Source organism: Poeciliopsis prolifica, unplaced genomic scaffold (assembly GCF_027474105.1).
Source record: "Poeciliopsis prolifica strain line A6 unplaced genomic scaffold, Auburn_PproV2 SCAFFOLD001, whole genome shotgun sequence".
Taxonomy (NCBI): domain Eukaryota; kingdom Metazoa; phylum Chordata; class Actinopteri; order Cyprinodontiformes; family Poeciliidae; genus Poeciliopsis; species Poeciliopsis prolifica.
Window position 1 is genome coordinate 18,717,915 of NW_026562376.1, and position 25,485 is coordinate 18,743,399.

General features: G+C 41.1%; 1 protein-coding gene across 4 annotated transcripts in view; it reads left to right on the forward strand.

Moving 5' to 3' along the window:
• The window catches only part of plxnb2b (plexin b2b), a 150,692-nt gene that overhangs the window by 6,479 nt on the left and 118,728 nt on the right, over positions 1-25,485 (forward strand). The window contains exon 1 of one of the 4 annotated variants that reach the window (XM_055029012.1): positions 16,183-16,206. The exons of the other annotated variants lie outside the window; for them this stretch is intronic. The gene's annotated coding sequence lies outside the window, so the exon portion shown is untranslated. Of the gene's footprint in view, positions 1-16,182; positions 16,207-25,485 lie in introns of those variants that run through there. 4 annotated transcript variants of the gene reach the window in all.

Below are 25,485 nucleotides of genomic sequence, written 5' to 3' on the forward strand. Positions count from 1 at the left end.
CCACTTTCCTTTGGCTGAAACAGACACTGGCTTTTGATGGTGCCTGTTTACTGGAGGCATGTCATCCAGCCCACCAACTCAGGCCATAAGCAACATTTCACACACACACACATAGTAAGCCATTTTGCCTGCTGCCACACATGGGTTTAAATGAAAACTCCTCTGCAAATGCAACCCAGTTCAGATCACCTCGTTTCCCCTATACGGAGACGGTTTCTTGTTTCGATTCCAGAAAAGACAAGAGCAGAAAGTTAATTTATCTGCTGCTTTTATAATTAAGCCTAGCATGATTCACTATCAAAACACTACCTGCTTAAACACTTCACAGGAAAGTCGGTTGCTTCATCTAGTCTAATGTGGCAGGCGATGTTTAGTCACCCTCTCTCCTTGGTTAGGATGAGAAGACGGTTCAGATCTCTCGAACTGAAACATACTGAAAATGAGTCAACGCTTCATTTCTGGGCAAATTGAGGGTGCTTGTGAAGGATTTGGCCGCTTGCTGATACATCTGCCTCAGAAGGCTTTGGGGCTGAAATGGACTTAGGCTTACACTCGCTGCAGAATAATGGAAACTGTGTAGAGCTACTTATTCCACCTGTAATGCTTTATCACTGCACTTTTTAAGTCTTCAACTAAGGGTTTCTCCACACTGAGTGACATTTAATCCCAGCAATGGCACCAGAGGATGCAATTCATTTTCATTCATGTGAGTCATTTCACAGTTAATCCTCCAAACTGACCAATTTACTCCCACCAAGATCATTTTTAATTATCACCTCTGCTTTACAGCTAATATGATGTCCAGCTGGTTGATGTTAATAGGCTAGTGGCTGTCGACTGTTGGCCCTCTGTTGCCTTTTCTCTCTTTTTCTTTCATGTACACTTGCTGATTAATTATGAACCACTGAAAATGAGGCTCAGCCAGAAATGGTAAGTGACAGATGCACGAAGGGGTCAGTTCAGTGGCAGCAGCTGGAGACGAAGGTCAAAATGTCAGATAGCAAAGAGATACGATAACATAAACTGTGGAAGAGAGACGGGGATGTCTTGTGCAAGTGAGTCTTTGAGAGCAAGCTTGTACAATAAAATTAGTGGTGCTGCAAAATAGTGACTGCTGTTGATTTTTAGTCCAATTCAGATTCTGGTTTCTAAGGATCGATACGCATAAAAGAGAAGAAAGATGTTGCAGAATGTTTAAAGTCTAATAGAGAATGAATTATTACCATCTTCATTTATGTATCAAAGCATTTTTTTGTTTGTTTTCCTTGTGTTTTTGTATTAAAAATGCATCAAGGTACTTACTATTGGCTCAGGTCTTTCATATAGACTGACTATTTTGTCATGTACACTGAATCTTAGTTTTAATACATTATAACAGTTTCTTTATTTGTATTGTTTGACCTTCCTCTCCCCAGGGAGAGCTGGTTAAGAGAATAAAATTGCTATTTGTAGTTTTTAGCTAAGTGTTTGGCATATCTTCATAATAAAATTAACCAATGCAGATCAATACTATCTTAGAGAATTTAGACACTATTTTTTGTCCTCTTGTCATGATTGTCTAAGGTTTTAATTTCAAATTGAAAAGATTCACCTGAAACAGAATTTTATATTTAGCGACATTTATTCTCCATGTATAGCTGTAGACGTCATGTTATTTTTGACAGACTTGGATGATCAGTTCAGAACTTTAGTTTGTAATTGTCCACATTCTGACTAAACTAGATTTTTTTTTTAGATTGCTAGTATTCAATTTTATTGACTGATGGTACGAATGGCATACACTGTGCAGTCCCCTGCAAAATCTATACATTTTGGAATTTTTATGTTTTCAATATTTAAACATAAAACTAATATTGGAACCGTGTAGCTATGTCTTTTTTGGCAAAAATCTGGATTATTTAAAAAAGTATTTTTACTTTTTGCTGAAATATCCTAGTAAAACTTCCGTAACACTATCAAAATTAAATATACAAAGGCAGTAATTGATTTAAAATAAAACTGGGTGAAACAGCAATTTTGCTGACCCGAGCTGTAGAAAAGCATCAGCAGTGTTGGATCATGAGACCATATGCTGTCCTTATTATTTCTGGCATGCACTTCTACCTGCTGGCAGGTGGAAGTGGTCATGGGGGAGGCGGGCAGCACTGCTGCAGGTTGGATGTCTGTCCCTTAGTCACTTCAGTCAAATTGTGAAGTTTGCTAAGGCTGCAGAAAGATGTTTTGTTCCACTTACTTGTGCTTATTTGTGCAAAACATGAAGTCTCCAGACCTTTCTGCCGTGCATCTCAATAGGATCTAATAATGAATACTAATATAGACAAGACAACACAGGGTTTCTAAGCATAGCACGGTCAGCAGCACTTTACACAAATCCAGGCTGTTTGGTAAATCTAATCTTTCCCTGAAATAAATCTACATCCTTTTATTATCAAGCTGGGATAATGGAGTATATAGATAAGGTTATGCTTTATTACATTTTATAATGAAATAGAATGAGGATTCTTTTTTTTTTTTTCCAGTATCATGTCCTTGTCTCTGTTAAATGAGGTGGGTATAGTGGCCTTTCGCTAGCCTGTGATCCAAGAGGGACCCATTAAAATCTGTTCATACAGCCATTGTTAAAGTTGCTGAGAATCTAGTTAAATGCCACTGGCTCTGTTGCTTCTCATCTGTAAACTGACAGACCGTTTTACTGTGGCTGCAGTCTCAGCAGCAGTAATAATACTGCCTAAGAAATAGCCTCAGCCTCAGAGACTGACATTTTGCCAGTGACCTGTCGGTCGCAAAAAATTAACTAGACTTTGCAATAATTTTTTAAGGGAATCTCTTTTTATTGATCCCCATGGAGAAATTGGCTCCTGGGAGCAGCCGGAGAGTGATTCAGCAGAAAAAAGTCGAGTACAATGCAAGCATAAATATAAATAAAAATGCACCAAAACAGCAAAACGTGGCCTGTGCGGAGGCCAGCTTTGTAGTATTTCATTGTGCATTTCATTTCACTGTGCAGATTTATAGCAGGCATTAGAGTGAGTCACATATTTTACCTCTGCATTGACCTTGACGTGTTGGGGCATGCCGGTGGGTTAAGAGCCCTGTTGGAGTGTATATAGTTGTAGTTTAATGATCATTAAATTACAGATCTACACAACAAATAACTACAAAGAGCAGCATTATTTGCAATGGCATTCAAAAGAACTGGCACTCTTTGTCATAATAGAACTACATATTTCATTCTTTACATTGAGATCTTTTTAAACTAGGACGTGGTAGTGCATCATTCTCAATAGAAGGAGAAGGATTCAGGTATTTGAAATTTTAACAAATAAAATATATATATACATCTATGTTCAGTTCTCTAGAATATAAACTTTTTAAAACAACTTCAACTACAGCTGCAAGTTTACAAGCTTCACAGTTCAAACTTTAGTGCTTCTTCTTTGCAAAGTTACTCCAGAATGTCAAGCAGACTGGACGGCGAGAGTGCCATTCTACATAAATATATTTTAAAAAAACTATTCTGTTATAGTTCTGACTGTTTGTTTAAGGTCAGTGACCTGAACATCTGCTCCAGTGTATTGAGTCTATCTTCCATTATCTGTTTAATGTCCCTGCTGAAGAAAACATGTCCCTTAGATAATGTGCTGCTTGTGGCAAACTGCAGATGGGACTTCGTATTGCTTTCTTTTTGCCATCACAGGCAGATTAGAGGAGTTGACGTCAACACTAGATTCCTCCAGATTTATTTCAAGTCTTTCTGTGAGTTCTACTGAAATTTGCAAAGATGGGGGAAAATGTTTTCTTTTTCATTCTATTTCTGTCATGCTCTTTTTTTGTGTTGGTCTATTTAAAAAAAATTGGTGGTTGTAACTCATAAAAAAAAAAAACGGGAAAAAATTCAAAGTACTGTTGGTGTTATCAGCCAACCATGAGTCTTGTGCTAAAACAGGGTGGAAGTATCCAAACAAATTTATGTCTAGAACTTCCCTGTAACATCGCCAACGCAGAATTCACCTGGCATTTCTTTATGAGACTTTCCTCTTTTGCTCCATTACTTTTTTTTTCTAAACTATTCTTCTTACTCAGTGTGTCTGTGCTCTAGGTGGACATCTTTCCTTGCGTTCTGAACCTGCCTGGAGCGTGAGGCTGTCTACTGAAATGTAGATCTGTGGAGGTGTCATCATTGCTCTATGTCTTAGGTGTCCGCGCTTGCCCCATAGCCTCACTACTCTATTCATGCAGCCATAACGACATGCATTATTCCTCACTGACTCATCTGGGCAGCCTTAAAGCTACCCAGTTTAGTTCCCCTCTCTCAACTTCTTTCAGCTGGAAAAAGGAAGCTTGTTCTGTGTTTCTGGTGGTGTCTGCATATTATCTAGACACAGATCTGTTTTTTTTTTCTTCTTCTGCTTTTCTTCTAAATGGTCTGATTTGCAAAGGTTATTATTCAGACTTGTTTAGTGTACTTTATTTTTATCCCGTAGCACATTGTTTCCAACTGTTCCCCTTTTTCACAGATCTGTTTACAGTTGCGCTGCCGTGGCTGTTCAGTCTCCAACTAAAGCAAATGGTAGTCTTGGGAGAAATGACATCAGAGTTGCAGCCACATGCCCTTGTAGGAATGCCTAAATATTTACAAGCTCTCATAACACATGCTACCCAGCACTCAGTCTTGGATATGTTCCGCCTGTTAGTTTTTTAAAACTCAGCCTTGTGGTCACTTCAATCTGGTGCGACTGCGTCTATCCTGCTTCTCGTCTGGGCCGAACCCACGTCACGTCCTTCTTTGAAGCCTAACTCTTTAATCACTGTCATTAGCCACAGTGGATGTGCTGCTGGGCTTACAGAACCTTATTACCAAGACTTTGTCTTGTTCTCTCTCTCTTTTTTTTTTTTGTGCCACACAGCAAATAGCCTGATGCCTTCTCTCTAGTGACTCCTTTGAAAACAAGTTGCTGTTACATTGTTTACGGAATACATTCTGCCAATTGCATCCCCAAATCACGCACAAGTCTCTCCAGGAGACATCCCCCCCCCAATCTACCCTCATCCTCTTTCAAATGGATATGGACAAGTGTGCAGTGTGCAGCAGCTTAATAACAGACTGTAGCAAACCCAGGGATGTTAGACAGCATGTTCACTTTAGCTTGTTTACTTGTTGACTGGTGCCAATTGGTGTTCCAACCAGACCCCGATAGCCATTTATCTTGCACTCTGGACCTCCATTAAGGTCTCTTTGTTGTTGTTCTTGTTGAGATCAACAGTACACTTACACTAACGTGTCAGTGCTTCTTCCTTAGCCAGCTTTTTTTTGTATTTTTTTTTTTTTATGTTTAACCAGGTTCTGCTCTACTTCATCTCAAGTCCCTGTCTTTGTCTGCTGTCAGGAATTCATCACACATTCCTCTGTGTCTGTTGTTTAATTAGTAATACAGAGTCACTTGCCTCTTTTGGGTAATGGAAAAAAACTTAGTCACATCTTGTTCCCAATAGGTTTCTATGCGTCTCTCCACCTTCCGACTTGAAAACAAAACATTATCCCCCTTGTGCAGCGTGCTAAAACCACACATCTGTTCTCCACAGAAGATGTAAACAAAGCAAATTCTAATTACTGAAAACCGGTGGGATTATTAAATATCGTCTAATTCTGTGCATAAAGTGTATTTTCTTCCTCTGTAGGAAATCTGATTAGACTAGATTGAGGCAGTGCACTTTTGCTACGACCTGGTCAGCACATTATGACAGGTGGTGTGAAGCTCAGCAGATTACAACATCCTGGCACCTTTTAGTGGGTGGGGTCTAGTTTGGCAGCAGCAGGTCAACACTTTGTGGGTGAAATGAATGTGGTTAGAAGGAGGAATGGCTAACCCACAAATATTCTATGGTCTGCAAGTCAAGTTTATTTGTGTAGCACATTTCAGCCATCAGGTGGTTCAAAGTGCTTACTTCATAAAAACATCACACAGCCAAGATTGATCTTTTCAAAAGTGTTTGAGGAATACACAAACGAGTGAAGGCTGGCCCATGTGGTTCTGATCCGATTGATGGGCGACTGTTGGTCTGGTAGGTTGTGAGGGAAAATTGCAGCAACACAGCGCATTTCAGTTTGCTTATCATCTGCCCCATATGGTTTTGGTCTCTTTGAGTGGGATAATGACTCTGCCATGTGCCAGAAATAGTTCTGGAGTGGTTTGAGGTGTTTACTTGTTATCCAGAATTCCCTGAGATCAATCCAGCGAGCTTCTATTGGATACACAAACATGTGACTCAATAGCGCCACCTCAAACTTTACATTGAAGCAATCCAGGCTTCAACGGGACAGGGTTATGTTTTTTCTCTAGCCAAGATTTTTATACTGTGGTCAGGAAGCATTAATCATTTAGGTTTTTAAGAACAATAAGATTTAATGTCTTTTTTTATGTGAAGAAATGTGGCAGTGTAGCAAAAATGTTTACTAGCTCAGAAGCACAATGCTGCCCCATCTTCTGCAATGACTTTGTTATACTGGAAAACACTTGATGACTTCATTTAGCAATTATTATATTTGCGCTTTGCTTTATGTATTAAGACTAAAATAAAAACTACAGAGGACCTTATTAATTCGCAGTAATCGACATCCTGCTGAATTTAAAATAATTTTCTTACTTTAAAATAAGTTGGATCGTTCTATTTATTATTGTGCTAAAATTGGTGTGAATTTTGTAAAACCAGTTTAGTTTTTGAGTGCTGGTATTGAGAAGCCAGTATTAGTCACATGTTTCTGGGTTCAAAGGCCCACATGACACGGTTCAGGAAATAATTGGTCACACTGTCCTCTTTTGTCATCCTGTCCAGGCTTTAGTAACTGTTGAAAGGCTAGGAGTGAGTGCCAGGTTTTAGACGCAGCATCCCTGTGAGAAACACAGCCCTACTTCAGTCTGGTGTTGCTGTGAACACCACAGTACTCGCTTAGCAGACTTTTTTTGTGTGTGTTTTTGCATTATCAGCAGCAACAGACTCAAATGCCGCTCCAAAATCATGCTTCTTCCATTTCAGTTGGTGGAATTAGGAGCTGAAGGTTGTGCTGTTGCCTGAGTGCTCAGGAAGAAGGAACTATTTGTGAGAAGTTAAAGCTCTTCCGTTACGGTTGAGTGAGACTGAGGCCTTCCTTCTGAATGAATCGCCTTAATCGGCCTGATCAATTCATGGTTTACTCCAAGTCGTCTAAGTGTGAGCTCATTCTGGCCTCTGGAAATAATTTGGACATTGACCGGGGCAGACTGCTTCCCCTGGCTACAGCCATGTGGACAAACACAGAATATATACATGGATAGAGATTCCAAACACGGCCTCGGAGCCTGAGGGAACTGGGTGGTCAAGACATGAATCCATGAATTTCTCATAACACAATCTGTTGGCTGATCAATAATTCAATTCTATCTGTGAGCAAGCATGTCTGGATCCAATCTCACCTGCACCTACTCTGGCCTTCTCTTAACAAGGTGGGTGTTGTCTCCTTGAGCTCTGCTCAGCTTATGCCGAGCAGTGTGGGTTTTTCTGTCCTTGTGTGAACTGATTAGTTGACTTCAGCTAGTTCGCAAGCAGTTGGTCCATCGCTGTTGGTACACTTTCCCTGTGCCTGTCTGAGCACACATGAGAGTCCTTGGTCACTCTGGATTTCGGTGTGTTCATTATTTCAACTGTATATGTCCCACTTTTTTTTTTGACTCCAACTTTGAAAGCCGTGGATGGACACATGTCGCTTTGAAGTAATTCTGATGTGTGTGTGTGACGAGGCTTATGCATGATCTGTCTCCCGCTGCAAGCGCTAAGACAAATCAAAGACAGAGAACTCATTAAAAGGTACAGAGCCTGTGGAGAGGTCACTGGCTAAGTTCTCTGATTTAGCCGGATCCAGCAGGGTATCAGGCTGCTGTGCATGCTTCGTTGGGGTAGGGAGGGGTATCCTCATCGACATGCCTCTCATCCCTCTCCAACCCACACCTGGCGGGTGTTGCGGCCAACAATCTTTTTCACTGCATGCCCTGGTCTTTTCTGACGAGGTCAAGGACGGCACACAGGGGTACGGATTTACCCCCAGCTGCCATGCGGCCTCCCCTTCCATCTCTTCTAATTTTTTGCTTCAGTCTTAATAGTTTTCTTACTTACAGTTCTGTTTTTAGCCCTCTTTGAGTGTTTTATCTGAAGCCACTATGAGTTTCCGTCCTCCTGCTGCACATCGAGCTACACCCGTCGCCTGATGAGCAGCTTTCTGGGTCGTTAGCAGCTTGTTCCAGGGCTCGGACTCCTATCAAAGCCAGTGACCATGAACCAGGGATGACTTTGAGCCAAGGGTAAACTGTGTATGTATGCTGGTGCATGCGTGTTACTGACTTGGTGAGATAGGATACATCTAAAGGCTCCCTGGCTTTGGACAGTTTCTCTTTCCTTTCCTCTGAATGGTCTTTTTCTTTACTCTGGCAGTCACGTCCCCTGTGTGCCTCTCGGTTTAATGCCCTACCAGATAAAACAACGCCAGTAAACTTCCTTTTTGTTTCCCTCCCTCTTTCTCTTACTGATAACCGCACTATCTGAGAGAAGGTCCGGGCAACATTCTGTCTATTCACTCCCCCTGCTCCACCTCCCTATCCTCTGTCTCAGTATGGTGGGATGCATTGTATGTAATCAGTAGATGGGATGGGGGTATTTTTTTTTTCTTCTTTTCTTTTCCTGGCTGCCAGAGAAGGCGGTGGGAGAAATTGCGGATTGAGCGGACTGGTGCGTATCTGCTGACTGTCACTTCCATTAAGTGCGCTGTCTCCGACTGCCTCCCTCATATGCCCAGCACCCTGTCTCGGAGTGCGCCTTTTGTTCCCTGTCTAGCCTCGCTAATTCACAAACCCTTCAACCTAAAACTTTCATACATAAGGATTTAAGTTACTTTCAAGATTTAATTTTGTTGTTGCAAAATCTGTTGGAGGTGCCACAAAGCCATAAAAATGTTATTGCCTTTTTGGCGGGAAGAGTAGGACTCTAAGAAATACTATTTGCTTGTAATCATCATTTTTTTTCTGGATTATCCTGTGGTTCGAGCCAGTAGGATCCAGTGGAACCTTAAAAAAAACATTTCTTAACATCAGTAAATGCATCTCGCCTGCAACTTGTTAATAATGGATAGACCCATATGGTGTGTGTGCAAGGTCACCAGTTTGGCCAAAGGTTTCTATAAATGCTTCTTTTTCCTTTGAAATCACTTTTTTTTCCTATCAAATAACATTTAAAAGTCCTCAGGATTCTGCCCTATTACTGTGTTGCCCCTAAATAAAATGTAATGCTTAGAGGAGAGAATATGTCAACAGAAAGCAATAGCAAGTCCTGACTTGTTCTGTCTGACCTGTACAACTAGAAAAATCAGCTCTGCATTTTACCTAAACACAATGTCTGTACAGCCAAATGTGGTGGCGGTACCATCATCATGCAGCTATACTGTACTGAACTTGAATAAAGGACAGGGAAGGTTGTCAAAGTTTGGGGGGAGTGAAATACAGGACATTCCTGAAAAAGAAATTGTTATATATAGTCAGATTGAGAGCATCTGTGAACATTGACTTGTAAAAGTATTGCCACAGATCCTATATTATATTTAGGTCTGAACTCAGTCATTCTAAAATATAAAATAGGTTTTTTTAAACCAGAGGACTCTAACAAAGTTATCTAAAAAATTATATATGTGTGTATATATATATATATATATATATATATATATATATATATATATATATATATATATATATATATATATATGTATAAATATATATATATATGTGTATATATATATATATAAATATATATATATGTGTGTGTGTGTAAAATGTGTTTATGAATGATCAGTGTGTCACCCTAAAGTGAAGGGATAATGAATGTCTACCTTTGTCGAGCTCTTGGTCCAAGTCGGTTAATGAAATTGGACAGTTGTTGCACGTACCAAATTGAAGTGCCTATTTTTAGCATTGATGGTATGAAATCCCCTGTCGTGTTTTTGTTTTCTGTTTACATGTCAGAGAATTCCCCGGACAACAACTCGCTCCCTAAACAATGTCTGTGAAGAAATTTAGTTCATCACCGTGCAAAGCATCTTCTCTAAAGGGCAGCGCTGCGCTTCTGGTTGTCAATGTCTGTTAAGCAGAATAATCAGTGCCTTAATTAACAAAAGTCAGTTCAGAATATCAATTATAGCATTACTTTATCTGCAGTCTTGTCACACCAACAAGCAATTATGACTGCTTGCGAGTTTCCATTGTCTCTCGCTGGTGATAATTGGTAATTTTTTTTGCTCATAAATAACTTTTTGTCCTCTTCGTACACAAGTTCCAGACGTGAGGATGAAGAGACATTGGTGTTACTCTGGAAGCCCAAGAGATTTACCAGCGTTCTCTCCGTCTCATCCAGGTCCAGTCACACTCTCTTCCTCTGGTATTACAAAGATTGCCAAGATGCTAGCTCAAAGCAGAACTGATCCTCAGTAGAACACATTCACCTCTGCTCCCATACACATTCAAATCCATTTTTTTCCCTTTTCTCTCTGTTTGTCTTTCTGTCACGTCACAGAAACACTCTCCTATCTGTCATGTTTTCTGAGCATTCTTAGCCATGGTGTTGCTCTTTGCCTCTGGCTGAGGTAATAACATGGTTGTGGGTCTCACTGTGGTGGTGTTGAAACAAGAGATCTGCTTCACTGTTGCACCTCTGTCCGCTTGTGTGACTTGATGAAGTGTGTGTTCTTATCGCAAAGCTTTCCATTGGTCCACAGTCAAGCTGTCATCACCTCCAGCCTTCCATAACAAATAAACATTGTTTTGGTTTCACCTCATGTTTTTTTTTCCTTTTTTTCGTTTCATACCTTATTCCTGTTGTCTGATTGAAAACAAAGCGTCTGTTTTCACTTCTGTGTTTGGAAATAATTTGCCATGCTTGATTGTCTCTGAGACATGACTGGGATATGGTTCTTTTCCAGTTTCTGTGGAATAGTTTGCATTTGCAGCCTGGGCTGTTCGGAGTCGGTGCAGGGTGCAGTGGAACCAATTATAGCAATGGGTTTTGTGAGCAGTAAGCGTAGCATGGTTGTAGTGGTTGTGATGGGTTTTTAATGGGACTGGGCCAGAGTCACAGATGTAAGGCCTTGTTGTTTTTGGTGATTGCAATGGTCAGCGTGCCATAGGTGAGCCAGCACAGCGCCACACACTCTACTTGAAACTGTGACTGATTTTTAGGCTCAAATTGCTCTCAAAGCCAGATGGTTTCTCAGTGGTATTTTACTTGTTTGTTCCACTAATTTTTAATTGAAATGTGACTCAACTTGCCAAGAAATCTTGCAAAAACTAAAAATGGAACAAAAGTCCTGTGATGCTGGGGTCATGTGGTTGTTCCTACCATCTGTTCATGATGTTTACTTTCGGCTTGCGCTTGGTAGTTTTTGTTGAGCAGTGAAGGACTAGTATGAAGTTTTTCAGTATTGATGAGGTGTAGCAAGATCAACTTGTAGAATAAATTTGATGTTAAAACATCACAATGTTTCTCATTGAGGTGAATAAATTCAGCTGTCAGAGAGGTTCTATTTTAATAGTTTTTTTATATATACAGGTCAGTTTAATAATGGATTTGTTTTCTGAAGTTGAGTTCAGCTTTCTAAAAAACCCCTCTAATCTCAGTTAATTCATCACATTTTATAATATATGCGCTGCTAAGATGTCTGATTGTTGTACCCTCAGACAGCATAATTTGGCATAATAACAAACATTGTTTGCCTGAGAAAATCTTAACAAACTTGCTGAAGCATAAACATGTAATATAGCTTTCCCTCTTCCTTGGATATGATCTTATTCAATTTGTGCTAAAATAGTGTCCCATATCTAAAATGTTGTTTGCTCTCTAACTCTAAGATTAACATTTCTGAAAGTTTGCTGGGATATGGCATCTGCCGACTGCAGGTGAGCAGAACTAAAACTGATATCTTCACAGATTCTTCCTTTAACAAACCTAACCTTTCTCTTTAGGTAGAGAAGGAGAATTAAATTGCCTAAATCTTTATTGCTTAAAGTCATAATCGATGTGCCAATTGTGTGCTTATTCAGAAAGGTAGTTTAACACAAAAACTCATCCCATTTAAAGTATCCCTAGGATGTTATCTTGTGAATAATGAAAGTGTTGCTTCATCCCCGTCGTTGGAGCCGCAGCGTGATCCTGTATCTGCAAAGGCCTGTGTGGTTAATGATATGGCCAAGGCCATTAGCTAGATCTTTGTCTTTTCATCCTGCTGGCTCTTCCTGATAGCTGAAGTGTTTCTCTTATTAACCATACTATCATAAGCTCTTTTGTAAGGATGCACATTAATCTAAATGCAGACTTCTACATTGAAATTCTTTCCACGCATTGATCCACCAGAGGTTTGATCAGCTAAGAAATGAGCGAGCGTGTGCCAGTTCACCAGTTTTTGCTTAGCTCAGTGTGGACCATCAAAGAAGTGATTTGTATTCGTGCTGCCTTACATTAGCCAGTCTGGACAGGGGGTTGTTATCAGAAGACCTGAATGAAACAGCTGCCTAGCACTGCTCACCGCCATACACTTGAGGTTCTTTTATGCTTTTGAAAATGCCATGTTCTGCCTGTTGTGTCAGGCACATTGCTTGCTAATGATTTCTGGCTCTTATCCAACCGTATCCCGCATTCTCATCCACAACACGGTCTTAGCGTTTGCATCGGGGCCTAGGCTCTGACAGCTAGAAGACTTACCTGGGAAATGTTTTTTTGCAGTGGTGGAGACATTTTGGCATAAACTCTAACCCACCGTCTCCTTTTGGAGCGGATGGCCAGCACCCGACTGTGCCAGCAGTCTAATATTTTTCAACGGAAGGGTTTTAGCAAAGCCCTTTGGGGAAGCCACAGTGAATTTTTCACTTCACAAACAAGCCCAGTTATATTGACATGGTTTCACCTGTTGGTTTTGGTCATGACCTCTTATCGCCCTTGATTCTGTGAGTTGCTATTAAAACCAAGAGCACGTACAAGGTTGTCAGCGCCATGCAACTACTACCTGCAATGTCTGTCACATCGCTTTTATTCGTGGTGCCACGTGTTGGCACTTTTTTCCCTCCCCTGTCCATGCTTGTCTGATCCAGGTCATAATCGCCCTCCCCTCCCCAACTGTAGACTTGTCTGTTTTGTTGTAATGCAGCCTGAGCCTTTGGTTGAGAAGGGCATTAGCCTACATTTGTAGGCACAAGCCCCTTTTTTTCCACAGATGAGACTAGCTGCACCAAATTAGTGATTTGTTTTTGTTTTTCACTACTTTTTGCTTATGCATCTTATGAAAGAACCGTGGTTGATGTGACCCTACATAGGTATGATTATGGCTGGATGCAACCAGCAGATGAAATGAAGATGGAACATAGAGGTTTGTGTTTTTTCTCCTGCTCTGCATCTCTGTACTTGTTTGTGTGCATCACCTAAAAGCACCATCACTTCCCCCCCACCCTTCCCAAAACGCATCCCCAGTGCAATCTCATCTCCAGCTTTGACTCTGCTAGGGGGGCTTCCATCAGCAATTTTGAGTTCAGCGCTCGTGCCTGTAGGCTGGTGTAATGATAGCTTTTGCAAAATAAAAATAAAAAACACAGGTGTTTGCTCACAACGTTTGAAGCTGAAAAGTAGGAAAAGGAAAGAGAGGAGGTTGATGAAAGCTCCATGAGCCCTCTATTGTAGGCTGCAGTGCCTCTCAGTACATGACAGACTCCCTTAACAAAAGCAACAACACGTGCATCTTGAAAGATTACTTGGCTGCTGTTAGCTCTACCTCATCACCTGCAGGATGGAAGGTCGGAAATCAAAAATGTCTGCTGGTTTTAGTGGGATAAGTAATTGGGGAGGGGAAAAAGGCAACTGCGCCAAGTTTCTGAAGTCAAATACTGCAACGTTGGAAACAGAGGCTGAGATCCTGTTGATTTTATGTTCTCCTTGTTGAGTTACCTGGGTGATGTCTCATCAGGTTGCAGTGATTACTTTGTGGTCGGGGTTAACAGCCCATCTAAAGGCTCCTTTTGTGAGTATGTGTGTGCAAGCATGCATAAAAGGGAACAATTGTGTAACATAGTGAGTGTGCAGTGTACCACTGTCCAGACGCATCTGCTTGGCTTTAATTAGTTTTGGCTGGCACAAGCACCCACCAGTCTCTCTTGTGTTTAATAACAGCCAAGACAGTGGGCATTTATCAAGGTCTGAATCCAGCTGAGGGGTTGCGTGTTCATTTGGTAAAATCGCTTTAAACTAATCGAGCTCTCTTTATTTTCTCGAGTCTGTTGCAAAAGAGGTTCCTGTCTTCTTGCCTCCATGCAAGTTCATCTGCGCCGTGCGTGTTTTGGCTGTCTTTCAGTCTTCTCTTCTCACCCTCCACCCCTCTCACCAGTCATTTTTATTAATGCGTTGTGCATCTGACCCAATTAATAAAGGCTCTGGAGTTCTTCCCGCGTTCTCCTTGGCCTTGCTTACTATTGTGATAGGAGTCATTATTTCTGCAGATACTGGTCACAGTGAGAGCGAATTGAAGGCTTTGTTTTGTTATTTCTCAGTCTAAATCAGTAGGCCGGACTCATTGGTTTCTGTCTTCTGAAAACAGTAATTTTTAATCAGGGTTAGGAATGTTTGTTGATAAACTGATGTAAGCTGACACACACTCTTCTCTCACCCTCCCCACCTCCTGCCTCTTCCTCCCTTGCCATCCCTTCACATCTGTGAATCTTACCTGACGGGACTCATTTGTCAGCCCTCCTCCCAGGTCTTCTCTTTCGTCTGCTTGCCTGAGCCACCTGATCCCTCCCTCCTGTTGTTCCGCCAGCGCCAACAGAGCCGAACAGGCTATTGCTTCTGAGAGTCGGAGGAGATGGAAACTAAACTGAGCAGAGATGAAGGGCACACAGGTGCAGCTCCTCTCGCTGCCTAAGGGAAATCTGTCAAAGTCTCTTCATTTTGTCCTTCTCTCTTAGTCGTTTTACCCACTAAGGGCTATGGCTTATTTTCCCCTGAAATCAAGCTCTGGTCTGGGTTGGTACACTTTGAGGACAGGGTGGTCCCAAGAGCCACAGTCCCTGCAGGGAACATCCCGACAGGCTGCCTGAAGAAACAGGAGGAGGAGGAGGAGGCAGGGGCTTGAGTGAGATTGTCACTGGAGGATAACCTGGAGTCAGAACACCACAGTATCACTTTGTCAACACACAAAAATGAAACCAAAATATCTGTTGTATTTAAAACAGAAAAACAACATTTCCTTGTTGCTTCTCAAATAAAATCAAACATTGGTTATTACCCTGCTCATGAGACGACACCAAATATGCGCTACGTAGTTGAGATTTCAATAATATTTCAAGTAAACCTGAAAATTTATCAATCTGCTTTATTTTCACAAATTTCTTGGAAAAGTTCTCAAATCAGTGTTTTACAGAATTGATGCTAATTCTAGTAATGCTAATTTTAGCATCAGAAGCTGCTAACGAGTGGCATTCTGAGTTTTCAGAAATTATTTGCATATTGTCTATCACAGTTTCTTTGTACTTCAGAGCAATCACACTGCTGCCTAACCAAAGATTTATATGTGATTTAGGATTTATCAGTACTTCTGCTAGGTGTTGGAGCCTTCTTATTTTGCTGGCAGTCCACAGCAGTAGGTGGGGGAAGGGCAGTTCTACACTTGTACATTCTCAGTAGTTTATAAGGACACATTAGCAAATACATTATGAACATTTTTAGTTGTTTTGAAACTGTTAACTATTTAAAACCCTAGCATGCTTCAGTTAATTGGCCAAAACTCATTATCCAGATCTTGATATTGATCAGTCTGAAATGTTTTTCCTCTGGTACTCAGAGATGCTTGAGATGCTTATATAAAAAGAGTAATGAAAATGTAATTATTTCATAATTGTCAACAGGGGTTGGTGCATCCATCATCCACGTCTATTTAAGAGGAAATATGACCACATTTTTAAAGTCATGCACCACCATGGAGCTGACTTTTTACTTTTCGTGAATGACTTTAGATTTCACCAGAAATAGGTTAGAACATCTAATTTTGCTCTGTATGTTTTGTAGTCAAGAGAAAATTGTGTTTTTTTTCTTTCAACAGCTGACCAGCAGAGTTCAGCAATAGGTGGGGGAGGAACAGTACTCCATTACTAAATGCAAGTAAGAGTAAGTGTAAAAGTGGGGGGGAAATACATTTGTAATGATGTGATAAAAGTTTAAAAGGTTTTAAGCTCCTAGTATTCTTTAACAGCAACAACCACCTTACGCTCATATGCAGGTGCTGAAATTGAGTAGCCTCAATCTTTCCCTCTGCCTTGCATAAGTCACATTATAAATGTTTTATTTGCTTTTTTTCTCATTTTGTGCAAAGAACAGTTCTAATAAAAATGGATTGATAAAAATGTCCACCACCACTTTGATATGTTGTGTACCTGAGGGCACCTAAGAAGGTAAAGTTGGAAAGAATCTGAAGTAAGGCTCAGTTTGGCTTCAATTTCTTCTAGCCTATTGAGATGAAGTTGTCTTGGGTTTCCCAGCTGTAATATTGCGCACGTTTTTACATAATGCTGTATGAACACAAATTGTCTCACTCAGCTCACCGGCTAAGTTCCTCTTAGCATGGAGTTGTCTAATTCTACTCAGCAGGGAGGAGGGTCCTCTGATTTCTTTTTTTTTTTTTTTTTTTTTGTGCGCAAACTTGACCAGATTAAATGGAGCCGGTCCAGGCCGGGTGGACGGGTGGCTGCCAGCCATCGTCTCATTTGTGTTTCTCATTGTCGGTTGCAACTCTCCTCCATTTTTGTTCTCTCCCCTCCCCTTTGTTTGCCTCGCGCTTCTGCTCAGGAGCTGGCCAACGATTGATAAGACCCAATCCCTGACAATGCCTGGCACACGGCACGGGATCAGTGGCTGCGGCGCTCGAGCATTGTGGAGCCCATGTGTCTGTTCTGGCTTTAGGAGAGAGGTGGAATGCAGCTCACGTCATTGTTTATCTACCTTTCCACTTCCAGATGGCACTCAGCAGAAAGAATGTGCTTCTTGACAAGCGCCGTCTTTATCTCTAGCTTTCCTCCATCCACCCATCCCTTTCTCCATCTCTCCTGTGGTTCTCTCTGGTCTGCGGATCTGCTTTCAGGTCCAGAATGTGCAGCATGAGGCGAGGCACAGGGAGCCAAGAAGGCAGATTGGAACGTGAGAGGGGAGCCCTTGAAAGTCAGGTGGTACTTTCTGATTGTTTGGAAAAAGTTGGTGGGGGAAAAATATATATCTGATATCCCCCTATAAAATTACGGCATTTGTTTAGTATCTAACGAATGTATGTACCTTTTTCACTTTTTTTCCCATCACAACCACAATTCTCTGTATATTTATCTTTGATAGGTTTTATGTGGAAAGAGGGGAAAAAAAGATGAATATTAAAATTTTTATAAATAAAAATATGAACATTTTGGCATTCCAACCTGTGAGATGTCAGCTAACATGTTTAGACTCTGATTTATTCTTATAAGTTGCAAATGCTGGCATTGAACTCATACAAAGTATCAGAAACACCTCTACTTGTTTTCTTTTGTCTCAGGTCAGTAAATCATAAAAATTGTGCCTCAGATAACAATCAAGCCGCCCAGCCCTAGTTGTCTTGGTCGCCTGGATTGATGGACGGTCAATTCCAGCAGCCAGAGATAATCACAGCGTGTCAGCCGCCACCGATCCAAACTCTTATCTGTGTCTGCCCACTGCCGGCATGCCACAAATGACCACAGGAACGTGCGTTTTCACGTCATTGTTTTAAATCCCCTGGGGAAGGAAGGGAACATCTTTGTGTGTGCTAAACTTTGTGGAAGTTTAGCACACTGTTTAAGTCTGATTCTCCTTCCTACAATGGAAAATCAACCCCTCTCCTTTTACATTGTAGGATATTCTCTTATCTGCATTATCTGGTGATTAGCTGTTTGCAGTGTCAATACCCTCAAATTGGATTGGAGCAATGTCCCATGGTACCGTGTGAGGCTTTTTAGCCCCTCTGCATTTACCATCAGGAATTGTAACAAATCAGATTATTTCTCTTGAATGTCTGTCTCAAAAGTGGACTTTGACGAAAAGTCTTGCTTCTCGCTTCCACTCTGCAGCCCAAAGGGCTTCGAAGGGCCTGCTTCCCCCCCCAAATGAGCTGCACTAATTGTGGCCTAATGGCGAGCTGTTATAGCGCAGAGTGGTAAAAAGCAGTCGGTCGGTGAGGCTCGCTGCTTTTCCTGTGCGGGCTGATTACGCTGTCCAGTTAATGCACCCTCCTCAGATACAAATGGAGGGTGGTTATTGCATGAGCAGAGACAGTCAGCCTGTCAAAATCACCCTCTCTGCCAGACAAGAGAGAGATAAAGAGAGAGGGAATATATTCTGGAGAGCCAATTTCACTGAGGGGACACAAGCACGGTGGTGCAATTATGAAATATAGCTTTTTGTCCCTATAATAACCTTCTATCCACAGTCCATATATATAACCAGTATAAATGGTCTGGTTACTGGTCCGGTGTCCAGCATAAATCTGAACCCATGAAAGAAGTCTACTGTGAAAGTTTGTGTCTTGCTGGCTCTGAAAATGTTGATTCTGACTATTTGAAACAGTAAAACACGTCGTCTTTGAGTTGTTTTTGCTCCTGTTAGCCATTTCCAGTTTGTGTGGGAGTACGCGCCTGTGTGCCTCCGCTCCAGTTCTTCAGAAGCAAATGGGGGGACTCTCATACAGGCTGTTTTTCCTCTTGCTATAATTAATCACCAGAGAACCACATGATTGTTTCAGCTTTAGATGCATTTTCTTTAAAAATATGTCCCCTCCTCAGCACAACATTTGTTGCAAGTCACAGACGAATGCCCTGCGAAACATGGCCTCAGCACTGCTGCCAGTTGTGTACAACACCCACAGTCGCTGCTGTACTGCTTACTATGCATCCGTCTGGGTAAACACTCTGAGACGCGTTGCCAGCCAGCTGTGTTATCAGCTCTTGAGCAAAAGTTTGAGGTGAAGTAAAAATACAGGGTCAGAAACTGATGAACTCCTGTCTTTGTGCTCTTGATTTTTGAAACAGATTTTTGTTGGAAGACCAACACCTCTAAACTTTGAAACATCCTGGAGCTAAATGCAAACAATTGTTTGAATTTCTTTCTTAGACAAGAATCCAGTTCCTCCATTATTATTATTATTATTATTATTATTATTATTATTATTATTATTATTATTATATCGTCATCATCGTCACAGTTCTGATTACAGACACTCTCAGTGAGTGCCGGTTGGAGACTTCCTCAAAGGAAGCGGATCCAAGTGGAAAACCATTTGGCCCGACCCATCTATATAATCTGCATCAGAGGAAGGCCTCAGGCTCCCTCTGTTTGCGTAAACGGCAAACTGGCTGCTGCTGTCGGCTTCTGAATTACAACTTTTGGCTAAATAAATAAATAAATAATCCTACTAGCTAAGTTTTTTTCTGCCTTTTTAAGTTATGTTTTTTCACCATCAGTGTTTAAAAGATTTTATTTTATTTGGTTTCTATCATAGAAACCATACCTGTAATTATGAAATGATAGTTTGGTAAAAGTGTGTTTTTAATCCAGTTGATGGCATCTGGGTTTTGTTTGCTTATAGGAGTTTTGATGTTAACAGGCTCCTTTGATTTTATTTAAAGGTATCGGATTTAAGGGAGCAGAGTAGAAATGGACTCTAGATGTTTTTTTTTTAATAACTTGCATTAATTAAAAAAGAAAATTTAATTCTTTCACTACACAAATATTCACATTTTGTAAAATCAGATAAGCACATTAAGTTTGTAGTTATTGTTTAAACTAAGGGGCAAAAAGGTTCAAATGTTATTTTACAAAATGTTGTATTTATGCAGAATCACTTGACATCTATTTCTCGTGCGAGTATAAATGACTAGACATCAAAACCACAAGTTATTACATGATTTTTGGAAATGTTCTGCATCCAGCAGAAATCCAGTTATAAGCAATCAATCTAAATTTGTGTAAAGTACGGTGGAACTCTTCTTTGCCCCACTGCACATGCAAACTCTGCAAATCTTGCATCATTAAATCTGAATGTAGCTAGCATCAAATTGCCCTGAATAATTCCATTATAAATCAATGCTTTAATTGCCAACTCGTATTTTATTGGCCATCTTTGCGGAAATGAGGCTTTTTCCGAGTCATTTCGCAGAAACCTGTTGTATTAAACTCAAGTACCGGGTTCCATTCTGTCCAATGTTAACTGTTTTTTTTTCTTTGTTCTTTTCTTAGTTGGTTTTCACACAAAGCAAATATGTTTTAATTACAAAGTTACAGAATTGTGTAACTGAAACATAATGAGCAGTAGGCTGGCAGTTTTATACCAAGAGTTGCAAAAGTGTTTACACAAGGTTTCCCACAGTGTATTATAAGCCTGGCAGGCCACCAGGCTTTACTTGTGCCCCCACTAGGCTTAGCATTGCTTATTTAAGCTTTTTAAATGTTTGCATTTTATCAGACTTTCTAGTTGGTGTTCAGATATTATTCCAATCTTCTAATAACACATAATTATCAAGTTATATTTTCAAATTTCCTGTGAACGTTAAAATTTTTTATCTCAAAAGCACGACGGGCCGCTGGATGAATGACGGTCACCAGGCTCAGCAAGTTTTCTGGGGGACATCTTTCTCCCACTGAGCATTTTCAAATCATCATGTTCCAAACACAAACTTCAATGTGCTTTTTACTGGGGGTTTGCCTGATGGACAAACACAACGTGGAGCTCAACAATGAAGGAGAAAAAGGAGGGTACATAGAACTATTTTTGTTAAGTATATATATAGTGGGCTACCTCTACTCTGATGCCCTTAAAAATGTCTATTATCTAATTAGTAAAGAGTGATTCTGTGTAAATTAATTTCAGGATAAATACTTTTGCAATGGTCTAACAGAGTGACCCAATTACTTACTTCTGTCAGAGATGTTCCCATATTTATCATTTGGAGCAAGTGCATCTCCAGGGTAAAACGGCTTTTATTTTAAGTTTGGATGAAGGAAGTCATTGAGCACACTGTGGCATCCAGCAGTTGGCGAAGGGAAGCCCTCATCCCTTTGGTACCGGCTCACAGCAATGCCTCAGTCCACTTCCCTATAAGCGTGATTGCCTGCAAAAAAAGAATAATTTTTTAAAAAGTGGCGGGACGCTGAGCGCATTCACTCTGCCAGACAGCTTCATAAAACGGCAACTGATGATTCCCGGCGGGGCCCTCATCAGCGGCAGAGCGCGGTGAAGCGCCCGAGCACTCAGCTCTCGGAAGTCGCTACATTGCTCCTGCCTACAGAGGTGCGATAGTGAGAGGGGAGGGTAGGAAAACAAGATGGCTGCTAAGCAATTGCATCTCTTCAATGGCTCGTGGGGAGGTCATCCAGGAAGTAATGAGGTGAAGCGCCGCAGTCGAGCAGGAACTGTCAATCACCTCGGAGATCGTTGGGTTATAATGAGCGCCTGTTGTGAGTAAGCACCTACATAACTTGGCAGCTCAGTTGAATGTAGACCACCTTTTAGCCTCTTTCAGCATCTGCCTCTCTTACTCTAATCCCTTTCATCCTTCATCCTCACCTCCCCCCCATCCCCCTGTCTTCACTGCTCATTGAGAACTAGACAAGTAAAGCTAGCCGTGGACCATTTCCCAAGCATAATCCAACATCTGTCTTCCTCATGTCTCCTACTTTGGCGTGAAAACATTCCCTCCCTCCCTGCATCTCATCTCCCTCCTCGCTCCCTCCCCTCTCGCTGGTAGCCGTCACAGCCTCTGAACGATTTCCTCTCACAGGGAGCTTTCTCAGAGTCATTGTGGCAGTGTCAAACCAGCCTCCTATTTAAGCTCATTAAATCTTTCCAAGAGAATGGGGAATCAATGGTCCGTACCGGTGCGCAAGAACTTTTCTCTTAATTTAATTTCTCCTCCCCCACATATCTTTTTGCATATCTTCTCTCGTTCTCCCGTCATTTATGTCTGCTCTCCCCATCTTGTCATTCTCTTTTAAGTGGTGGAGTGGAGAAGGCCAAAAATGGTTGCCTTCAGAAGCTATTTCAGAGCCCTGTTTGTGACGGGCACCATGGTGAGAGGCTGTCCAGACTGTTCACTGTTGTTTAGCGCCCACCAGACGCAGCAGAATTCACTTGAAAGTTTTCGGCATGTGGACCAGAGCCTTGGAGTTTGGTCTTTTGTTTCAGCCCGTGGTGTTAGGAAGCAGCTTCAGAGCAGCACAGAATGTACCGGGACAAACATGTGCGGCATGTAGCAGATTTCACACTTGAAAATATTCCCTCCTGCTTCCTTCCTTCCCATTTTGGGTTTTCACCCCATCTCTGTTGTTCCTATGGCTTCTAAAAGCTTTTTTTTTGTTTGTATTTCTTTCTTTCTTTTTTTTATTTTATTCCTTTATTTAACCTGGAAAACCCCGTTGAGATCTGGATCTCATTTTCAAGAGGGACCTGGGTCTGCAATACACAGCAACCTGATTACAAAATAAAGCCAATTAATACATATACACAAGTGTAAAACAATTTAAAAGCAGTGACACTCTTGTTGCCTAGTTTTAAGAACCGCTTGACATAAATCCAATGAAATAATTTCTGACATCTTGAGTTCACACTGGAGCTGATTCCAGGCTGCAGGAGCCAACACACTGAATGCTTGCTTCCCTTTTTCAGTTCGAACACGTGGAACATGCAGAAGAAAAATGTTGTCAGAGCGTAAAGAATGAGAACTAACGTTAGTTCTCATATGCTGGAAGAGCTTAAATATGCTGGAGTTAGGCCGAGTAGAGATTTATAAATCGGGCTCATCAGATGATTGTTTCTCTGAACGCTTAAAGGAGGCCATTCAACTTTTGCATACAACTCACAATGATGTTACCGGTTATAAATCTTAAAGCACAATGATACATTGATACATATTTGATTTGTATTTTAAGACTTTATGCCCTGTATCATTGCTTAAATGATCTTTTAGTACGTTTGGCTGGCCATCGGTATGTTCAGCAATCCATTTTTTTGTCACAATAACAAATTTTGCTGGACAATAAATTGTTCTAGAGCTTATTGCGAAAAACAATATTGTTTTGAGACCATTTTCAAGTAATAGTTAAAGTGGCAAGAACACATTCTCAGAGATCAATAAAATGTTAATTTTAATGAACATTTAAACACTGGAACTGGAAGACAAATAAAAAATTTATTTTCATTTATCATGCAATTGGTCGGTGCATTTCTTCCGAAATTGTACAAAACAACAATCATCAACAAAACATATAAGGAAATAATTTTGTTTACAGAGAATTCATTTGAAAAATGAATTCAAAAAACAACAAAATGAATTATGAAGTGTCTGCATACAAATTATCTTTCAAAAAAATTGACCTTTGAGATCAGAGGACCAGACTGACAACGTTTGTCATGCAGTTTTTGGTAAAAAGAGAAAAATGATCAGTCAAGCAAATAAAAATTGTTCCGTTTATTTTAACCTAACATGTAATTAATTGATTTGTTGTTTATTGTGACAGGCCTGCTACTCACACATCCAACTATTTGTTTGTCCATGTATCCTACCATGAGACCATCAATTTCAATCAATCAGTTCTTGCCTGTCTGTCCGTTCGTCTTTCAAATTGTTTGTCCATCCATTCATTCATTCATCTGATGGTCTGTGTTTAATGCACTTGATCACCATCTATCCATCCTTTCTGTTTTTTTCTTTCCTTAATACCCTTATTTAAACTCTGGCCTTTGTAGAGAAGGACACCTTAGCGTCATAGTAAACTTCTGTATATAAACTATAGGATTTTGGCATAAGAACGGTATATAAAGCCAGTATACATGTGTCTGTGTGTGTTTGCCTGTGAGTACATGTCTGGCAGGGCTTTGTGCTGTTTGAAACCATGCCTTGGGACGAGGCCCACACCTTCTCTGGAGCTCCTGTAATTGCTCTTTTGGGGCCCTGTCTCTGGCTCTGAGCCTGTCGCCATCACTCCTCCTGTCATCTTTTTTTTCCTGCCCTCCCTTTCTGTCTTCTTTCCCTGCATGGCTCATTATGGCTGATCCCCACCTGCCCAGTTGGGGAATTCTCCTTTATGCACATACACACTCGCGTTCACACATACATACAGTCAGAGCCACTCAGCGGTTTTCTGATCTGCCTGTCGCTCAGCTAGTTTATGTACTATCTGGTACAAAACAGCTTTGCTAATAGTGGAATGGAAACAATAGGGCCATAAAAAAAGTTCCCACCTCCTGCTGGTGCAAACGGAGAGTTTTTCATTTCGTTTGTGGCTGTTGGGGCACGATTTTTCATCAAACTCCAGCGCTTTAACTGCAGCTTTTGCCTTTGTAGGCATTAGCCTCAGCCACAAGCTTTTAACCACTGGCTTCTTTTCTATTTTGAATCCAGCCCTCCTTCTGCCATGTCACCCGGCAGCCCTTTCCATGCCTATTCCCAGGATAGTGGGAATAGGCATATGCATTATAAGCCTGGGGGGGAGGCATGATACTCCCCCTGTAGCTCTTCGTTTGAGCGATAATGGATGTGGCCAGTTGCAGCTGCTCAGCAAGCAGACACTATCACAGGACTTATCTAAGGACCTGAGAGTGGCCTGTGATGAATGGCTCGGAGCTGTGTGTCTTCTCCGATCAATAAGCCACTAGCACCCAGATGAGCTAGATCCCTCTTCGTTGGCGCTCTCTCCACTCCCCCCACCTCATCTACTCATACAGCCCCCCACCTCATAATCTTCCACCATGTTTGCAAACTTTTCCCTCCAATTCTTGCTCTGACTTGGACCATTGATCTATTATCCCTGGTTTGTTTTAAATAAAAGCCTGGTATCTCCTTCTCCAGAGCATAAAAACGTTCTGACAGTAGTTGCTATTGTGGTAGCCCACCTTATAAACATTTTTCTTTGGCTCGGTCGAAGCCCTGTAATCAGAAGGAACACTGGTAAGAAGCACCCCACTCCTCTCCGGCACCTCTGAGGTTTCCACAGTAAATGTGACGCAGGCACAAGTCCCATGTGGATTTCTGCTTTTATAAGGGAGAAAAACATTTGTATATGACTAACTGTTGCCAAGCCTTGCGTGTCCCATATAGCCACAAACTGCTCCACCTACTTTGAAATGACGCAAGATGTTTTGGCTTTTTATAAGTGTCGTGCAAACATGTGTTTGAGGTCTCCTCAGACCACTACCCTGTGTAAATTGATTCCTACTGCAGAAGGCCAAAGTGTACAATGTTGGTAAACTCACTTATTATTATTGATTTAAATGGGATATTAATGTGCTTTTCCGATCAATAAGCCACTAGCACCCATTTTACCTGTTTTGATTATGAAGAAATTATATGACTTGAACCATAAAATGTGTGTTGTCTGTTCCAACACAGG